At 43.6% G+C, this 20,963-nt stretch overlaps 1 protein-coding gene and 1 long non-coding RNA gene across 5 annotated transcripts in view; one reads left to right on the forward strand and one right to left on the reverse strand.

Annotated features, from left to right (window-relative positions):
- SPIN1 (spindlin 1) overlaps positions 1 to 10,206 on the reverse strand; it is an 80,745-nt gene extending 70,539 nt beyond the window's left edge. The window contains exon 1 of one of the 4 annotated variants that reach the window (XM_025282129.3): positions 9,926 to 10,206. The gene's annotated coding sequence lies outside the window, so the exon portion shown is untranslated. Of the gene's footprint in view, positions 1 to 6,963; positions 7,153 to 9,925 lie in introns of those variants that run through there. The other 3 variants (XM_025282126.3, XM_025282128.3, XM_025282127.3) reach the window with 3 other exon arrangements.
- Positions 10,154 to 11,845, forward strand: LOC123332928. The gene is made up of 2 exons (XR_006550101.2): positions 10,154 to 10,257; positions 10,571 to 11,845. It is a non-coding gene; the product is annotated as an uncharacterized LOC123332928 (long non-coding RNA).
- Positions 11,846 to 20,963: the final 9,118 nt, after the last annotated feature.

Below are 20,963 nucleotides of genomic sequence, written 5' to 3' on the forward strand. Positions count from 1 at the left end.
TGATGGCAAACCGATAGAGCAACAGTGTCAGACTTTATTTTTCTGGGCTGCAAAATCACTGCAGATGGTGACTGCAGCCATGAAATTAAAAGATGCTTACTTCTTGGAAGAAAAGTTATGACCAACCTAGATAGCATATTAAAAAGCAGAGACATTACTTTGCCAACAAAGATCCATCTAGTCAAAGCTATGGTTTTTCCAGTTGTCATGTATGGATGTGAGAGTTGGGACTATAAAGAAAGCTGAGCACCAAAGAATTGATGCTTTTGAACTGTGGTGTTGGAGAAGACTCTTGAGAGTCCCTTGGACTGCAAGGAGATCCAACCAGTCCATCCTAACGGAAATCAGTCCTGAATATTCATTGGAAGGACTGATGTTGAAGCTGAAACTCCAATACTTTGGCCACCTGATGTGAAGAACTGACTCGTTTGAAAAGACCCTGATGCTGTGAATGGTTGAAGGCGGGAGGAGAAGGAGATGACAGAGGGTGAGATGGTTGGATGGCATCACCGACTCAACGGACATGAGTTTGAGTAAACTCCGGGAGTTAGTGATGGACAGGGAGGCCTGGCGTGCTACAGTCCATGAGGTCGCAGAGTCGGACACAACTGAGCAACTGAATTGAACTGAGTCCATTTAAAGAAAAATTTTTAAGATTATACAAAAATACCAGAGTCACCAAAAATTACCTATTATAACCCAATGATTAATTTTCTAAATAAAAAAGACCATTTAACAGACCTTCCAGCCCAAGACGGAGCTGTCACCACAGCACCTGCGGATCCCAGGTCAGTGTCCTGTCCACATCAGTAAATTTGGCCTAACCCAACTTTACATTCCCGCCAGCATCATCTCACACCCTTAACATCCATTCCCACAATTATTCCCCAGGTCTACCTCATCATGAATCGCACTTTGCACCTCATCCTTTGGGGCCTTCTGGGAGGATTCTAGGTGAAGCCAAATGCAGGCTTTTCAGGCAAACAGAGATTAAGTTCAGACAGGGGATGAAAAGGCTGCTTCTACTGGCAAAGGTAACCCAACAGAATTTAGGTCTTCAAGATCTCCAGCTAAATCAGAAACTGACCATATGTCTCTAATCCAATTTTCAGGATTCCACTCCTAACCAATCCAAGTTCTCACCTACTCACAGGGAATTCAATGTGCAGTTTTAGGGCAGTCACAGAAACTTTCAGGTCCCTTATGGGAACCTTCACTGGGAATTTAAAACCCTGAGCTCATCATTTTGCTTTGTAATGTTTTAACTTGGCTAGGCTAAACTGCATTCCCAGGCTTTCCCTTGTATTTGCTTCAGGACTGGGTGGGCCACAGAGAGACTACCATGCCTCAGACGGAGGGCACATCTGGCAGGACATCTGCACTCACTAACTCCCCATCTGCCTCACTGATGCGAGGCTGCAACAGCTTCTCTACCTTCCCCCAGGCTCCCTGAGTCTCTGTCTCCTGGGCCAATGTGTGTGGTCAGCTCCAAGACAAGGGCCCAGCTCTTCCTGGATGCCCACACACCAGTGTCAGAAGCAACACAACTGACACAGCTTCCCATCTGTCTTGCTGTGGCTTCCAGTCTGTCTTCTCCCCCAAGGCACTTCCACCTTTCTTCCTCAAATTCTTGTCCTATGGACTCCAACTCTAGCATGAGGCACACAAGCCGCATCGCCAGCTCCTACACTGTATTAACTGAGATCTCTGAATAAGACTATCTGACAGACTCCTGGAGAGAAAACCACACATTTAACCACACAGCCTCAATCTGCCTTTGGACAATGCTAGCTAGGTCCCAGGGGATGTGAGCACTCAGAACCCAAGAACTGAGCTAAGGACCAGAAAAGTATTGATGGACAAAAGCAATTAAGAATCTCTGCTCTCATGAAGCTCAGCCTTTCTGAGAAAACAAAAACTCGTTAAATCATGTGAACAAATGTAACCCTGTAATTTTGATAAGCACTTGGGAAGGACAGCAATGTCTCTAATGTAAGGACTTGACGAAAGTCAAGAAAAAACTTCAAAATCTTCAGAAAATTGATGGTTACTGCAAGCAAGTGATGGATATATTGAGATTCTCTATTCTACCTTTATTATAAAATTTACAAACACTTTCATTAAAACAGCTTTCATCAGAAAGTGATGCTTGAGACAAGGAAAGCAGACTAAGAAGAACTGAAATTTGGACAGAAAAGCATTCCAGGAAGAGGGAAAGAACAATGGCCAGGCTCCCTAATGGCAGAGATGACTATACCTGATCAAATACAAAACAATATATCAAACGTTATTCATTGCAATAATTTTTTAACAGCAGAATATAAACATTATATATATATTTAGGAAATGAAATACAAGCACAAAAGAGTACATACCAAGAATATAGAAGTGTATATGAAGTGATCTCCAGAATACATTAGGTAAAAAGGAAGAAACAACAGTGTATTCAAGCTTTTTGGAAACAAAAGCACATACAAACTTTTTTTAAGAAAAGCAGGTAAAAAAATGTTTCCTTATATTGCAAAAATAAGTGGAAAAATAAACCAGAAATAAAAATAGAGCATGAGGAGAAGAGTTTAGAGATAGGAAAAGAAGGCAGAATGTGAACACACCTTTATAATGCAGCTTTGACTCTGGAACTATATAAATGTTTTACACACTGAAAAAAATACGTTTAGAAGAACATTAAAGCAATCCTTAAATGTTAGGGATTTCATTCAAATAAACCAAACTAATAAATTGATTACAAAATCAGAAAGAAAATGTCTTCAAATAATTCCATAATTCAGAATGTAAACATTTTTATAACAAAGGGAATAAAATAGAAAACCTACAATCATTCAACTGTTAAAAAGTTTTCGAACTACTATGCTTATACTGTAGGATAAAGGAAAGTAATTAAAGTTGATAAGAATGCAAATTTTTAACATTAGAGAAGGATAAACTCAAAGTAAAAACCCTATGAAGTTAAATGTGAACTGGAACTAGCAACACAAAATCATTAGTATTTCCCAAGTCTGGCCAATGACAGCAAGGGCATCTCAATGGCAATAAGGACACACAGCACTAGATTTTGTTATCTAAACTCCACTGCCTGCTAAGAAGAGCTGAAAGAACTGGTTGATAGATATGGGGCAGGAAAAGCACAAAGTGAGTCTCAGACATCGTGTAACATGAGCAAGAAACAGTTCAAAGGTTAACAGGGTCACATCCAAGGCAAGAAAACTAGTTTGAAAGCACCAAGCCATGACCAAACAAGGACAAGGTGAGGAAAAAGAATGATGACTACTTGATTAAGACACACAATACATAAAATTCCATAGGTCCACAGTGATCCTAAAGGAGAGAAAGCAAAAGGAAATACACAATAACAAATCAACCCTGTACACAGGGAAAAGAACATTCTTAGCCTTGTGTCAAGACCTAAAACTCATACTAGGAATATTAATTTAGATATGATTAGTTAATATACGGATAAGTAGGTCATACAGACTTAAATTGAAGAAAGTGGGGGAAACCACTAGGCCATTCAGGCATGACCTAAATCAAATTCCTTATGATTACAGTGAAGTGAGAAATAGATTTAAGGGACTAGATCTGATAGACAGAGGTTCCTGACATTGTACAGGAGACAAGGATCAAGACCATCTCCATGAAAAAGAAACGCAAAAAAGCAAAATGAAGGCCTGAGGAGGGCTTACAAATAGCTGTGAAAAGAGAAGCAAAAAGCAAAGGAAAAAAGGAAAGATATAAGCATCTGAATGCAGAGTTCCAAAGAATAGCAAGGGATAAGAAAGCCTTCCTCAGGGATCAATGCAAAGAAATAGAGGAAAACAACAGAATGGGAAAGACTAGAGATCTCTTCAAGAAAATTGGAGATACCAAGGGAACATTTCATGCAAAGATGGGCTCGATAAAGGACAGAAATGGGATGGACCTAGCAGAAGATATTAAGAAGAGGTTGCAAGAATACACAGAAGAACTGTACAAAAAAGAGCTTCACAACTAAGATAATCACGATGGTATGATCACTCACCTAGAGCCAGACAAGCTGGAATGGGAAGTCAAGTGGGCCTTAGAAAGCATCACTATGAAAAAAGCTAGTGGAGGTGATGGAATTCCAATTGAGCTATTTCAAATCCTGAAAGACGATGCTGTGAAAGTGCTGCACTCAATATGCCAGCAAATTTGGAAAGCTCAGCAATGGCCACAGGACTGGAAAAGGTCAGTTGTCATTCCAATCCATAAGAAAGGCAATGCCAAAGAATGCTCAAACTACCACACAATTTGCATTCATCTCATACGCTAGTAAAGTAATGCTCAAAAATCTCCAAGCCAGGCTTCAACAGTACATGAACTGTGGAATTTCAGATGTTCAAGCTGGTTTTAGAAAAGGCAGAGGAACCAGAGATCAAATGGCCAACATCCACTGGATCACTGAAAAAGCAAGAGAGTTCCAGAAAAACACCTATTTCTGCTTTATTGACTATGCCAAAGCCTTTGACTGTGTGGATCACAATAAACTGTGGAAAATTCTGAAAGAGATGGAAGTACCAGACCACCTGACCTGCCTCTTGAGAAACCTATATGCAGGTCAGGAAGCAGCAGTTAGAACTGGACATGGAACAACTGACTGGTTCCAAATAGGAAAAGGAGTATGTCAAGGCTGTATATTGTCACCCTGCTTATTTAACTTGTATGCAGAGTACATCATAAGAAACACTGGGCTGGAAAAAGTACAAGCTGGAATCAAGATTGCCGGGAGAAATATCAATAACCTCAGACATGCCGGAGAAGGCAATGGCACCCCACTCCAGTACTCTTGCCTGGAAAATCCCATGGACAGAGGAGCCTGGTGGGCTGCAGTCCATGGGGTCGCTAAAGAGTCAGACACGACTGAGCGACTTCACTTTCACTTTTCACTTTCATGCACTGGAGAAGGCAATGGCAACCCACTCCAGTGTTCTTGCCTGGAGAATCCCAGGGACGGGGGAGCCTGGTGGGCTGCCATCTATGGGGTTGCACAGAGTCAGACACAACTGAAGCAACTTAGCAGCAGCAGCAGCAGATATGCAGATGACACCACCTTTATGGCAGAAAGTGAAGAGGAACTAAAAAACCTCTTGATGAAAGTGAAAGAGGAGAGTGAAAAAGTTGGCTTAAAGCTCAACATTCAGAAAATGAAGATCATGGCATCTGGTCCCATCACTTCATGGCAGATAGATGGAGAAACAGTGGAAACAGTGTCAGACTTTAATTTTGGGGGCTCCAAAATCACTGCAGATGGTGACTGCAGCCATGAAATTAAAAGACGCTTACTCCTTGGAAGGAAAGTTATGACCAACCTAGATAGCTTATTGAAAAGCAGAGACATTACTTTGCCAACAAAGGTCTGTCTAGTCAAGGCTAGGGTTTTTCTCGTGGTCGTGTATGGATGAGAGTTGGACTGTGAAGAAAGCTGAGCGCCGAAGAATTGATGCTTTTGAACTGTGGTGTTGATGCTTTTGAACTGTGGTGCTGGAGAAGACTCTTGAGAGTCCGTTGGACTGCAAGGAGATCCAACCAGTCCATCCTAAAGGAGATCAGTCCTGGGTGTTCATTGGAAGGACTGATGCTGAAGCTGAAACTCCAATACTTTGGCTACCTCATGCGAAGAGTTGATTCATTGGAAAAGACCCTGATGCTGGGAGGGATTGTGGGCAGGAGGAGAAAGGGACGACAGAGGATGAGATGGTTGGATGGCATCACCGACTCGATGGACATGGGTTTGGGTGGACTCCAGGAGTTGGTGATGGACAGGGAGGCGTGCTGTGATTCATGGACAGGACTGAGCGACTGAACTGAGGTCATATAAACATACATGTCTGTAATTATATAGACCATCTATAAATAAATATGTAGATCATTTGCAGACAGGACCAAATATTAAACCTAAGTTATATGGATGTAACTATAAGCAAGCTGAACACTAAATACAAGCAAACAAATATAATCTAAGTTTAAAAAGTTGTCCTGCCTTTTATTACTACAATCTAAAAACATTTCAAGTGGTATTCAAATACTTCATTAGTCTCTTTATTTACTCTCTCAACATATGGATAAAACAATATCTATGATGAGTTGATCCTTTCTCTATCAACCACCCCACCCCAAAAAAAGTCAACACATTTAACATTTTAGTGTCTCCAGACAAATTGCTTTTGCTTCAAATTACTTTATCCTTATTCAACAGGTTAGACTCTTGTAAATTTGAGCTGGAACACTGGTAGATTCCTTCAATCCATCTTTCAGAAGGTTTAATGCCTTTCAATGGCTCCCCGCACCCGTCCACCACCACCACCCTTTGAATAAAACAGCAACCACCTTAATGTGATATGTTCAATCATTTAAAATCTGGCCCCAAATTCATTCCTAGACAGACTGATCATGTCAAACTTAAGTGTGTCAGCAGTTGTATGATCAATAACACAGGGAACTTATGACATCCAGAAGCCCTAGGAATCACTCACATGGGAGTAACAGATAACACAGGAAAACTTTTGATTGTAATGGTCTGACAGTCTTCATGACTCTGCTCCTGTTGTTCCTTCATCTAGACTGCTTTCCTCTAACCTATATTCTTAACCCTGCAGGAACATCACCTTCTCTCCACATGCCTGGGTATCTTCCCTACCAAGCTGTAAGGTCTCTAAGGGCACATCTTCATGTATCATGCCCACATCTGACTTATGGCAATTTTAAAGCCAAAAAATAAGCACCCAATAAAGATTTAATTAAAAATTTAGTAGACGACAAGCACAACTAAGCAACCTATTGTTGAAAAAAGAATGCTAGTAACTATAGCAAAGTTCAAAAGCATGAAGAAGAAGGAAATCAACAATGACTGGCACCAGCTGCTGCATTTCAGGAACTGTACTGGGAACTCTACACATCCATTTCATTTAACTATTGTAATAGCCTTACATGATAGGCTTCATCCCAGTTTACAGTTGAGGAATAGCACTTAGAAGGGCTATGTGATCAACCAGGTATGTGGCTTTGGACCAGTAAGGAGTGGGGTTGGATTTCAACCCAGACTCTTCAGAGTTGAAGGCCATTCGATCTCCAAGTCCAACTCCAGAGCTCACATCTTTTTCACAATGGATTCCCCATTTCCAATTTCTTTTTGTTCAAAGGAAAGAAAAAAAAAACACACAATTAAACATCTAATAAATATAAGGGAGTATTTCCATGACATATATTTTTCTCAACAAATTACAATTCTGCTAATTCAAAAGAAATATCCAACAACACTGTTATTTTTAATCTCTGCAATAATCCACCATAATTCTTCCAAAACAGCAGTATCCTTTTTATGTGTTTCTAACATACCACAGGAAAAAATGCTAACAATTAAGGAGTACAGCCAATGGAGTTTATCTGTATACAATCAGATAAGTCATTGGGAAGAGAGAACACTGCATAATTAAATTTCTTCTAGTTAAGATTTCAAATTAATAGCTCATAATTGTATCATATCAATACCGTTAAGAGTCAAATCTGAGGTACTCTTTCCCACAGGATGCACAGGCAAACAAAAATCACATCAACCTCCCACTCCATGATTTACAAGAGTGGTACCATTACCTGTAAGGACACCAATGACCAACATTTCGCCATTACCTAGATTTCATGAGTGTTACTACACTAAAAACAACAAACTATAAGGTCCCTAGATTTCATGAGTGTTACTACACTAAAAACAACAAACTATATAAGGTCAAATATGGAAAACAATGTTGGTACTATGTCTCAGCACCACTAACCGGATACTGTGAATTGTTATCCTGGGGGAAAAGGAAAAGAACATAGCATTGTTTCCCAAACTAAGGTGACCAAGGACTCCTTTGATTTTCCTGTAGCATTTCTTAGCATGAGCGTCACAAAGAATATCACCTTAAACGCTAATTCATATATATACTCAAAACAAAGTAAATATTATGACTGGGTTCTAAACCAGTAAATAAAGAAACAGTACTATCAAAACTCTGGGGATCATCTAAAATCTTAAAAAATAAAAAAAAAACCTCTAAGTTAATCATAGAGATTGACTGAAGGTCTCTTTCCTTAACTCATTTCACAGAATTTTGAAGTAACCATTTTGCTACTCAAAGAAATTCTATTTTCTCACAAGAAACACACACCTACTATCGACGATTCTGACAAACATTTAACGACCTTTACATGCAATTATCAAGTCAAGTCCCATGAACACAGAGGCCTGGTAGGTTAGCCCATGAGGTCACAAAAAGAGTCGGACTCGACTTAGCTGCTCAACAACAAACCAAGTCTGATGATAAAGGTTCTATAAATTGTTAGCTACAATTTTTTGGTTATTTGCCTCTTACCCAAGGATTGGGGGAAGGGCAGAAGCTTCCTCATCTCACTTGACCCTCATCTGCAATTTCACAGCCTCTTAAAAGTTCACAACCTCTAAGAACGTTAACAGACTCAATCTGTCCTGGTATATACACCCTCAAGTACAGGTTTAGTTTTCATTTCCTAACAAAGGTATGTAGAAAGCAATTACTGTACTCTCCATCAATCCCTTCAGACCGCAGAGTTCCTTCCAGAAAATTCCAACAGAAGTTATATAGGAATTCGCATTTGGGGAGGTATGTCGTCTCTGGCAGAAGTCATGTTATACAGCGCAATCCTTTAACACTTAAAAGCATTGAGGGTTGCTTTCTGACGTACAGCAGATCTGTATTTGCTACTTAAACGTGCATGGAAAACCCTCTCCAAAACCAGGAATCCCAACCCACAAATCATAAAAAAAAAAAAAGCAAATAAGCGTGAAGCAACTGCGTAAACAGATATGGGGTGCTTATTTCGTGGCATTTATGGCTGAGGCCATCACTAAAATTCAATCCGACAAAGTCGACAACGCATCCCCAACAGGAAAGATGAACAGAGCCAAACCGTAGGCACTGCGCAGTTTCCGCGCCGTGCGATTAATCTCAGCAAATGCTTGCGGAATGCGCTCAAGGTCACTCGTGATGAAAAAGAAAAGTGTGTGTGTGTGTTTGAGTGTGCGTGTGCAGAAACGCCCGCCGTCGGCTAGTCCCGCGCAGAGCTGCCCAGGGCGCGTGGACAGGCAGCCAAGGGGGCGGGGGAATTGGGGGGGGGGGTTACCGAGATCCCCGAAAAACCACCTTCTCCGCCAAGCCCACTGCTGCAGAACCCCGGGCAGCCACCCGGGAGGTTACGCCGTCGTAGGTACACAGCCCTGGGTAGGAGAGCAACGCCAGGCCTCCGGAGGGTCCCGATCTTGGAGAACCCCCTCCCCTTTCAGTGGTCCGGTTCCAGCGCCCCTCGAGCTACGAAGACCAGTCCTCCTTCCCACCCCCACCTCCTTCCACCCTCCGCCCCAGCCCCTCCCACGCCCCGAGGGCCGTTCCCCTCCCCCTTCACATCCCCTCCCACCACCCGGGGGTCCAGCCCCCACCCCCGCCCCAGGGGACTCCTACACCGCCCCCCTCAGGCCCCGAGGGTCTCATTCCTTCCTCCCCCGCCCAGGCCGGGTTATGCAACACTCACCCGCCCCGCCCCCCGCCAGCGCCCGCCGCATTGCCCCCCCTCCCCGGGCCCAGCCACCCCGCGCCCCCCGCCCGCTCGAGTGCCGAGGCCTCCCGAACAAAGCGCGCGGGGCTGGCCGGCCGGGCCGGGGGCGGCGGCCATGTTGGCGGGGGCGGCGAACAAAGGCGCGCGGCCCGAGCCCGAGGCCCCCGCCCGAAGCCCGGCCGGCAGGGGGCGCTGTACAGGCGCCGCCCGCCACCCGGACAATGCGCCGCGGCCCGCTGCTCCCTGGGCGCCACCGCCCCTCAACGCGCCCCGCCCGCGGCCCCGCTGCGGCGCCCGCTCCCCGGCGCTGCACAGGCCTCACCTGCTGGCCTCCTAGGCCGCCGTCTGCAGCCCTTGGGCCCTGCCGTCCCGCGCCGCGATCCCGCCCCGGCCCGACCGAGCCAGACGGCGCCGCCCCGCCCCCGCTCCGCTCCGCGGCCGCCGCCGCCCGCCCCCGACCGCACGGCGCACGCGCACTGCGCCCGCCGACTGCACCGGCAGCGCCGCCCGGCCCCGGCCCGACGGGCCGTATTGCGCAGGCGCTCCAGCTGGAGGGCGGGGCCTAGAGGACAGAGGGCGGGGCCTGGCGGCAGGACTCGGCTTGAGACTGCTCACCTGGCGGCGGGGCGGGACCGACTAAAGGAGGGCCTGGAGGTGGGGCGGGGCTTGGTGGTGCAGCAAGGAGGGCCCTGGCACCACTCACCTGGTAGCCAAGCACAGCGGACTAGGGCCTGGCGCCGGGGTGGGGCCTGGAAGCTGGGAGGGGCCAGGCGCGGCTCTCACCTGGGGGCGGGGCCTGGCTGGGTCCCAGCTGCGCTCCGAGAGGCGGCATTAAGGGCCCAGAGGCAGGGGGGCCGGGGACGGCGCCAATTGCGCCGGAAGTCTGGCATCCTTAGAAGTTTCGTTTTCGCGCGGTGGGAGGGTTTTCACCGACTGACAGATCCTCCCTGTCCTTGAATTTAAGCAGCAAGTTGACCTGCGTTGCACGCGCCGCCCTTTTGGAAGAAGCGGAATACAGTGACACGGCCATCCGCTGACAGAGCTGTGGTGGCCGAGGAAACGCAGCACTCAGCGCTGAGGGCTTCCCAATCGGGCCCCGCCGCCGCACTGCGCCACCGCGACCGAAATTCGGGTCTCGCCCACTCACCTGCCCTACCTGGCGGGGGAGGACGAGCTTTGCAGCGCTTGACAACACACTCCCTCCTTGTCCGTATTCCGCCCCCTCCACAAACTGGCCAACTCGCTCGGCCTTCCGCAGAAGTCAGGAGCCAGGCATTCTCACGGTCACTCGCTAACTTGTTTGCCTTCTGTTTCACCCAAGACGCCCTTTGCGTGTCAGGTTGGTTGTTTGCAGGAAGAGGGGGAGAGGAAGGAAGAGTCCGGAACAATTTTGACTCCTTCGGAGTGCAATACCCGCAGGCTGTACCCGGAGTCTGAATCCCTACCCCGCACGCCATCCTGGAGCTCTATCTGCTTCAGTCCCAAGACTGGCTATCGCCTGTCCCCTCGTCCTCATACCCCCTCAACTCTCGCCCAGCATTTCCCTCCCCCACTGGCCCGGTGCCGTCCCTTCCCCAACCCCACCACCACCCGGGCGTCCTCCAGAGAGTCACTTGACGGACGTGGTTCCTAGAATGCGAAAAGCTTCGTAATAAACCGCCTGCCCGAATGTTGTCGGGTCAAATGACAGTCGTATTATTGGAAAGCGCTCTCTACACCGTAACCTGCAGCCCAATTGTCGCTTAGCATTGCTCTGTGGGATTTTGCTGGCACCTTTTTCTTCCAAGTAAGAGTGATACGTGCCTGTTGAAACAAAGTGCTCATCTCAGATGACACACTTGGCAAGAACTGCAAGTTCACAGGCCAACTAGAGGACCAATTTAGATACAGATATACAAAAGTGTGTCACTGTACTTACCAATGAGAAAGCGTCGGGAAATTAACTGTCCACAATGTTCAATGTTTATAACCCAGACAGTAGTGGGAAGGGAGAAATTTCCCTCTTGAGTTCTTATGCAGTGGACTAATGACAAAATTGACACAGGACAGATTAGCAGGAGAAAAACAAATTTGAATGCATGCACATATAGGTCTCATAGAAATTGGATCTATGAGGTGGCCAAAGCAGGCAGATTTTATACTTTTTAGACAAAAAATAAATTTGTGAGGAGTTGACAAGATAGGGTTGGGATGCTCAATTAGTGAAAAATCTAAACAGAATTTGGGCTTAGGATAGTAAATTTAAAATTAACAAGGTTTGTTTATACAGGCTTTACAGCCCGATTTCCTTGTTTCTGGTGATAAGGATCTCTCTGTACCTTCTGGTACAAGAAAGGTATTTATTGTTCAGTCACTCAGTCCTGCCTGACTCTTTTTCAACCCTCCATGGACTGTTGCTCCCCACACTCCTCTGTCCATGGGATGTCCCAGGCAAGAGTACTGGAGTGGGTTGCCATTTCCTTCAGAGGCAAATTCTTTACTGCTAAGCCACCCTGAGAAAGGTATCGAAACCTTTGAAAGAATGAGGTAGCCCAAGGACACAACCAAATAGGTCCAAGATGGCAGATGAGTTGACTTCCACTAGACCTTGAGCTTCATTATATGCTCACTGTAACACATCAGCAAGCTAAATGACATACCCACAGGTGCCATAACAGTTCAAGGGCGAACCATAAAGGTCAAGAAATGGGTGGTGGTCCCAATTCCTGGAAATCCCCACCCTTTCCCCAAAAGAACTAAAATACTCCTCCCACTCATTAGCTTATGAAATTACCCACCCCTGTAAAAATTGACAAGTCAGTGGAATGTTTCTAAGTAGATCCACTTCTTATCCATCACTTTGTCTCTCGCTGAATTCTTTCTGTGATGAGACATCAAGAACCTGAGTTTCATTAAGTCCTGAGACCATGTGTGTGATCTCAGTTAAAACTGAGTTCAAGTCCCAATCTGAGTTGCATGGTTTCAGCAATTTTCACATGGGAGATTTTTTCCTATTTTTAAGGAGACAGAGGGGAAGGTCAGAGTGTCCCTCTTGCATTGACCCTTTCTTACGTGACTGTGCATGCATGCTAAGTCACTTCAGTCAGGTCTGACTCTTTGCGACCCTATGGACTGAAGCCCACTAGGCCCCTCTGTCCATGGGATTCTCCAGGCAAGAATACTGGTGTGGGTTGCTGTGCTCTCCTCCAAGGGATCTTCCCAATCCAGGGATTGAACCCCAGTCTCTTATGTCTCCTTCATTGTCAGGTGTGTTCTTTACCACTAATGCCACGTGGGAAACCTGTAAGTAACTTCAACAAAATAATTAATGTTCCATTGAAGCACATTTGGAGGCAGTCCACTGGGTGCCCCAACAACCTCAACCAGAAGGCTGTGAGTCCCTTCCTTTCCCATTCTGAATAGAGAGGTCTGGCCATCTTGCTTCCCAGGAAGCTTCAGTAGACCACACACTAAAGTGTCTTCCTATTAGTGGGGAGGGAGCCGGATTGTTGCAATACTCTTTCTTTGGAAGTGGGACCTGAAGAACCAAAGAGGACCACTTTCATCTCAAGAATCCTGTTTCTCAAAAGGTACTCCCTTTCCATGCTCATTCTTGGCTTAACTTGCTTCTGAAACCACAGGAAAATCATCAGTTAGAGTACTATGCCCCTTCCAGGCTTCTTTCCAACAGTTTGAAACTATCACTGCTAGATGAAAAAGAGAACCAGAAGAGTCTTTCACACTACCTGGCTCAACATATATCAACTGGACCCTACCAGGCACAGGGCACTGCATTTGCCTCTGGAGGGGACACTAGGTCTACATACACAAGAATGTTTACACTTCATGAAGGGAACATCACATGGTACTGAAAAAAAATTTACTGAATGGATGACTCCAAGAAAAAACAGCAGGAGGAGAGTTCGGCCATCTGGCCAACTATACAGCTTCCTCCCTGGCTCATTCCCACCTTTCTGCAGGTCATTCTCTACACAGCAGCCAAATATATGCTTCAAAATGATACCTTCTCAGAGAAGCCTCTTCTGACCACCTACACAAGTAGATTGCCCTCTGTTCTCTTTAACTGTCATCCTTGTTTATTTTTCTTTGTAGCACTGATTCTCTTGTAATTACCTACATATGAGGTGACTGTTGGCCACCTCATGCGAAGAGTTGACTCATTGGAAAAGACTCTGATGCTGGGAGGGATTGGGGGCAGGAGGAGAAGGGGACGACAGAGAATGAGATGGCTGGATGGCATCACTGACTCGATGAACGTGAGTCTGAGTTAACTCCAGGAGTTGGTGATGGACAGGGAGGCCTGGCATGCTGCGATTCATGGGGTCTCAAAGAGTCGGACACGACTGAGCAACTGAACTGAACTGAACTGACTTGTTAAGTCACCACCCACCCCATTATAAAGTCCAAAGGCCAGAGCCAATATCTGATTTCCTTTATACCTTGCAGAGGACTGTAAGGGCTCAACAACTATTTATTATAAATGAATAGATGACTTGTCTGAATACTGGATCATGTGGCTTTGTTAACATAGGGTTTAGGAAGAGCCCCAAGTGCCAAGATACTGGGGAATTTAAACTCTTACCTACTCACAGAGTTATATCAAGGTTCAACAGAAACTCTATACAGACCTATGCACATGTGAGCGAGTTTCTCCATCCCATGGGAAATAATTGAAGATGTTCAGTCAGGTTTGTGGGGTGACTTTTTAAAAACAATCAGGTGCTATCTAGAAGAGAATTTACAGTTGGAATTATGACATAAAGGAGACCATGTAGGAGGCTACTGTAATAATTTCGGGGGACAGAATTTGAACTGGATACAGTGCTTATGAAAAGGATAATATAATAACTTTTAAAGAGCAAGCATCCAACTCCATGATAGAGGGGAGTTATGTTATTGAAGAGGGGGATGATGGTGGCATTTTGGTTAGTCTAAGAAGGAAGAACTCCTTATGATTTAAAGAAATATCCTGAAAAGTTTTAATTAAATGATATGATGATGTTGTCATGCTGATTTCTCTCAACAGATTAGTTTTGCCTGGTTTTGAACTTTATATAAATGGAATCAAACAGTGACATACCTATATATCACATGACACCTGAATACTATTTATGCATCCCTTTGATTGTGTGGATCACAATAAACTGTGGAGAATTCTGAAAGAGATGGGAATACCAGACCACCTGACCTGCCTCTTGAGAAACCTATATGCAGGTCAGGAAGCAACAGTTAGAACTGGACATGGAACAACTGACTGGTTCCAAATAGGAAAATGAGCATGTCAAGGCTGTATATTGTCACCCTGCTTATTTAACTTCTATGCAGAGTACATCATGAGAAATGCTGGGCTGGAAGAAGCACAAGCTGGAATCAAGATTGCCGGGAGAAATACCAATCACCTCAGATATGCAGATGACACCACCCTTATGGCAGAAAGTGAAGAGGAACTCAAAAGCCTCTTGATGAAAGTGAAAGTGGAGAGTGAAAAAGTGGGCTTAAAGCTCAGCATTCAGAAAATGAAGATCATGGCATCCGGTCCCATCACTTCATGGGAAATAGATGGGGAAACAGTGGAAACAGTATGAGACTTTATTTTTCTGGGCTCCAAAATCACTGCAGATGGTAACTGCAGCCGTGAAATTAAAAGACACTTACTCCTTGGAAGGAAAGTTATGACCAACCTAGATAGCATATTGAAAAGCAGAGACATTACTTTGCCAACAAAGGTCCGTCTAGTCAAGGCTATGGTTTTTCCAGTAGTCATGTATAGATGTGAGAGTTGGACTGTGAAGAAAACTAAGCACCAAAGAATTGATGCTTTTGAACTGTGGTGTTGGAGAAGACTCTTGAGAGTCCCTTGAACTGCCAGGAGATCCAACCAGTCCATTCTGAAGGAGATCAGCCCTGGGATTTCTTTGGAAGGAATGATGCCAAAGCTGAAACTCCAATACTTTGGCCACCTCATGCGAAGAGTTGACTCATTGGAAAAGACTCTGATGCTGGGAGGGATTGGGGGCAGGAGGAGAAGGGGACGACAGAAGGTGAGATGGCTGGATGGCATCACCAACTCGATAGACGTGAATTTGAGTGAACTCTGGGAGTTGGTGTTGGACAGGGAGGCCTGGCGTGCTGCGACTCATAGGGTCACAAAAAGTCGGACACGACTGAGCGTCTGAACTGAACTGAGGGATACTGCACGTGAACTGGAAGATAGCTGCTCTTGGATATACTCCTAGAAGAGAAATTGCTGAATAAATAATATGACTATTAATAGGTACCACATTCATATAATGATGTGAACACTTTAGATCTTTACCAGTGCAGTAGGTGAACAAAACCATATCCCATGATAGTTTTTGTTTGCATTTATTTTATTTTAAGAGAGATTGTTTGCTTTTCATATATTTAAAAGTCATTTGAGCCTATGAAATCCACTAAAAACTATTGGAAGTAATAAACAAGTTAAAAAATAAATAAATAAGTTCAGCAAGGTTGTAGGATATAAAATCAATATACAAAAATCAATCGTATTTCTATACAGTAGCAGTGGGCAAACCAAAAGTGGAATTTAGAAAACAATTTCCTTTTATTATAGATTTCAAAAGAATAAATTAAGAATGAATTTAACAAAAGTACAAAATTTATACTCTGAAAATTACCAAACAACGATGAAAGAAATTAAAGAACTAAGGGTACTCTTTCTGCCCCCTTCTGATGCCTATGTCAGAAGCTTTCTGTATCTCCTTTATACTTTAATAAAACTTTATTACACAAAAGCTCTGAGTGATCAAGCCTCGTCTCTGGCCCCGGATTGAATTCTTCTCCTCCAGGAGCCAAGAATCCCGGTGTCTTCGCATGATTCAACAAGAACCTTTCATCTTGGGGGCTCGTCTGGGATCCTTCAGGACAAGGTAAGGATGCTTGGAGCTTTAGTTCTTTGTTCTGTTAGCGAACACGTTTTCTGCTGTGCTTTACTAACTCTACCGTGTGCTTGTGTGAATGAATGACAGGCCCTACGTGAAGCAAGTAAGGCGGTCTAACTGCTGGGTCTGTGGAGCTCTCCCCTCTTCATCAGTGGAAGGCTTCCAGAGGTGGACATCTCCAGTTCAAGGAAAAGACTTTCTCCAAGTCTGTGAATACCTTCGACAACAATCACATGCGATGCCACTTCTTCATCTGATGACATCTACCAACCCTAAAATGGACTGGTGCAACTCGTTGCACTTTAACTATCGACATAATGTGACTTTTAATTTTGATTTTGTTTTAATGACTATGTTGCCTGCATCTGTAACTGTATAACTAGATTTGTTTCTAGCCACATGAAACCTTTTAAGTTACAAATGATTGCTCAAACTCCTGCTACTGCTCTAGCTTCCTCCAACTACTATTTGGGGCCCCTGGATCAGATATCCTCAATATGAGGATTAGGAGAATATGTTGCCTCACCAATTTAGGGACAATGCCCCTTGTCAGCTCAGAAGCAATTATGGAATGAGAATGACGCCCCTTTTCCCTAGGCAACATAATTCTCCTAAAAGAAAAGGGGGGGGGAATGAGAGAGTCATTTCCTAGGCAGGTTGATAAGGAGTCTAGGGGTCCCCAAGGAGAGAGGGGTCTGGAATTCTCAAGGAGGAAGAAAGGACAAACTTTTGTTCCTTCTCTACATTCCTTAGGATTATATAACAATAATGTATCCTGCCTGAGGACAGTCTCTGAATTAAACCTTCTGGCTAATTCTGTTATCTTAAAATGTAAATTTTAAGTCTGGTGAGGTTTTTACAACCTCCAGACATTCTTTGGATTATATAACTTCATTGTTAACACTAGCAAGTGGGTACTCTTTCTGCCCCCTTCTGATGCCTATGTCAGAAGCTTTCTCTATCTCCTTTATACTTTAATAAAACTTTATTACACACACACACACAAAATAAAGAACTAGATAAGTTTGCAAGTATCTCATGTTCACAAATGGGAAGAGTGTTTACAGATGGCAGTACTCTCCAAACTGATATACAGATTCAATGCAACCCTTATCAAAATCCTGATGACTGTTTCACAGAATTTGAAGAGCTGATTCTTAAATTTGCGTACAAATTTAAGGGATCCAAAATAACCAAAACAATACTGAAAAAGAAGAATAAAATTTGAGGAATCACCCTTCTCGATTTTTTTTTCCTCTCTGCACTGGGTCTTCATTGCTGTAAGTAGCAGTGAGCAGTACAAACCTTTTCTAGTAGCAGTGAACAGAGGCTACTCTCTAGTTGAAATGTGCAGGCTTCTCATTGACAGAGGAGCCTGGTGGGTTACAGTACATACGGTAACAAAAAGTTGGACGTGACTAAAGCAATTAGCAGCACAGCAGCAGTGCTACATATGAAATGTCCCAAAGAGGCAAATCTGTAAAGACAGAAAGTAGATTAGTTATTGCCTGGAGCTGGGGAATAGGAAGATTGAGGGGTGATGACTAAGGGGTGCAGAGTTTCTTTTGAGAGTAATGAAAATGTTCTAAAAGTAATTATGATAATAGAATCATAACTTTGGGAATATACTAAAAACCATGAAATTTTACACTTGAAATGGTTGAATTATCTGGTTAATGAATTTAATCTCAGGAAAAGCTGTTCAAAAATGAAAAAAAAGATCGTTTGATATTTATTTCTTGTGAATTGTCTATATCCTTGGTGAATTCTTCTATTTGGATTTTTGTCATATTTTTCTCCTTATTTGTAGGAACTCTGCACATTGAAGAATACTACTCTTTTGTTACAGGTGTAGCAAAAATTTTACCCAATTTTTTTTTTTAATTTTACCCAATTTTTTTAATTTGGGTTTTTATTTTGTTTGTAGTATTTTTTTTCCCCCTGCAAACGCTTTGTTAGCCCAAGGCAATAAAACAGCCAGTTATTTTACCAATGAAGCAAATCTATTTGGGACTATAAAACAAGTGCAATTTGAGACATACAACTATGACACACGCAAGTCCAGCAAAGAAAGGAAAGTTTTTGTTGAGAAGAAGGAAAAGTTGGGATGGGCTGCTGTAAATAAAAAGTCCACTAAAGGAAACTGGGAGTTCAAGTTATAGTAACCTTTCATTGGCTAAATTGTGACAGTCTCTCATTGTCTGAGCTATGGCCAGGCAAAAAGAAAATCTGTCTTCCTCCTGCTCATCCAGTGGGATCTTATTGACTTCAAGGGGTACATGTATGAGAGCTCCCCTTTCTGCCCTCCCAAATCTATTTTAGTGAGGTTTCCCTTCATTAAAAAGCAGACACCACTTTGCTGACAAAGGTCCATATAGATAAAGATATGTTTTTTCCAGTAGTTATGCAGGGATGTGAGAGTTGGACCATAAAAAAAGCGCTGAAGAATGTATGCTTTTGAACTGTGGTGCTGCAGAAGACTCTTGAGAGTCCCTTGGCCAGAAAGGAGATCAAACGAATCAATCCTAAAGAAAATTAAAAAAAAAAAAATCAATCCTGAATATTCATTGAAAGGACTGATGCTGAAGCTAAGCTCCAATACTTTGGTCACCTGATGCCAAGAGCTGACTCACAGGAAAAGCCCTTGATGCTGGGAAAGATTGAGGGCAAGAGGAGAAGGGGGCAACAGAGGATGGAATGGTTGGATGGCATCACCGACTCAATGAACATGCGTTTGAGCAAACTCTGAGAGATAGTAAAGGACAGGGAAGCCTGGCATGCTGCAGTCCATGGGGATGCAAAGTCAGACACAACTTAGTGACTGAACAACCCTTCATTAAGGGAAGGAACAATATACCAGCAAATAATGGGTGTTGTAGCCATCAAGTCCTCAGCCACTGCAGCTGCCCAGGATTGTTCACCATTAAGAAATTCAGGATGGATGGAGAAAAGCAGGATACTAGAAATTAAGGTGTGCATAAAAGGAACACTTTGGATGAGCCCAGACTCTTGCATCTTCATGTACATAGAAAAGTGCTACCTTGAGATGTCTGGTTTTCTTTAATTAGTTTTCTTTAATTCTGCTACCTGGTTTTTGTTGCAAAAACTCCTATGTATCCTCACTACTGCCTATCTGAGAGGCTGCTTCCCAGGATAAGTCCTCAGGAAGTCACCAAATACAATACAATTGTTAACTTTTAGGTTGTACATTTTTTCAGTCAAGAAATTTTTCATAGTTTAAAAATGTTATGTAGAGGACTTCCCTGGCAGTTCAGTAGTTAGAACTTCTAATCCAGGAGCAAATATCCCACATGCCATAGCCAAAAAAAAAAAAAAAAAAAAAATTATGTTAACAAATTTGTCACTCTTTTCTTATATTGCTTCTTTATTTTAACATGTTTAGAAAGGTCTTCCCTATACTGAAACAGTGCATTCTTTCTCCTTTGATGTTCAGAAACATTTTTTGTTCTTTAAAAACTTAAAATTATAGATATAACTTTAAGCACTGGAAAAGATAAATTTTATTTTGTCTTTAAATATTTTTCTATGTTTTTAATGTGGCTGACATTGTCAAATAGTCAAAATCTTCCACTTTCATTGTCTATCATGTTTAAATATTCTATCATCCACAGATGACTTCCCTAGAAATCAAAGACAAACTTTCCTGGGGGTCACTTGTTCTGGGTCTATATGTGTTTATGAATGTCCACTTTTGGCTGTGTGTGTGTTGTGTGTGGTTTTCCTCGTTCCGAGGGTGTACACCTTGCTTGTGTGCATGCACAATAAGTCTCTTCAGTCATGTCTAACTCTTTGAGACCCCATGGACTGCAGCATGCCAGGCCTCTCTGTCCCTCACCATCTCCTAAAGTTTGCCCAAGTTCATGTCCATTGCATTGGTGATGCCATCCAGCCTTCTCATCCTCTGACACCCTCTTCTCCTTCAGCCCTCAATCTTTGCCAGCATCAGGGACTTTTCCAATGGATCAACTGTTTGCATCAGATGACCCAAATACTGGAGTTTCAACTTCAGCATCGGTCCTTCCAATGAGTATTCAGAGTTGATTTCCCTCAAGACTGACTGGTTAGATCTTGCTGTCTCAGGACAGCAAGGGATTCTCAGGAGTCTTCTCCAACACCACAACTTGAAGGCATTAATTCTTTGGCGCTCCCCTTCTTTACCATCCAGCTCTCACAACCATACGTGGCCACTGGGAAGATCATAGCCTTGACTATACAGACATTTGTCAGCAGAGTAATGTCTCTGCTTTTCAACACACTGTCTAGGTTTGTCATAGCTTTCCTCCCAAGAAACTAATCTTCTGATTTCATGGTTGCCATCACCATCCGCAGTGATTTTAGAGATCAAGAATAGGAAATCTGTCACCAGTTCCAGCTTTTCTCCCTCTATTTGCCATGAAGTAATGGGACAGGATGTCC

Source organism: Bubalus bubalis, chromosome 3 (genome assembly GCF_019923935.1).
Source record: "Bubalus bubalis isolate 160015118507 breed Murrah chromosome 3, NDDB_SH_1, whole genome shotgun sequence".
In the NCBI taxonomy this organism is placed as follows: domain Eukaryota; kingdom Metazoa; phylum Chordata; class Mammalia; order Artiodactyla; family Bovidae; genus Bubalus; species Bubalus bubalis.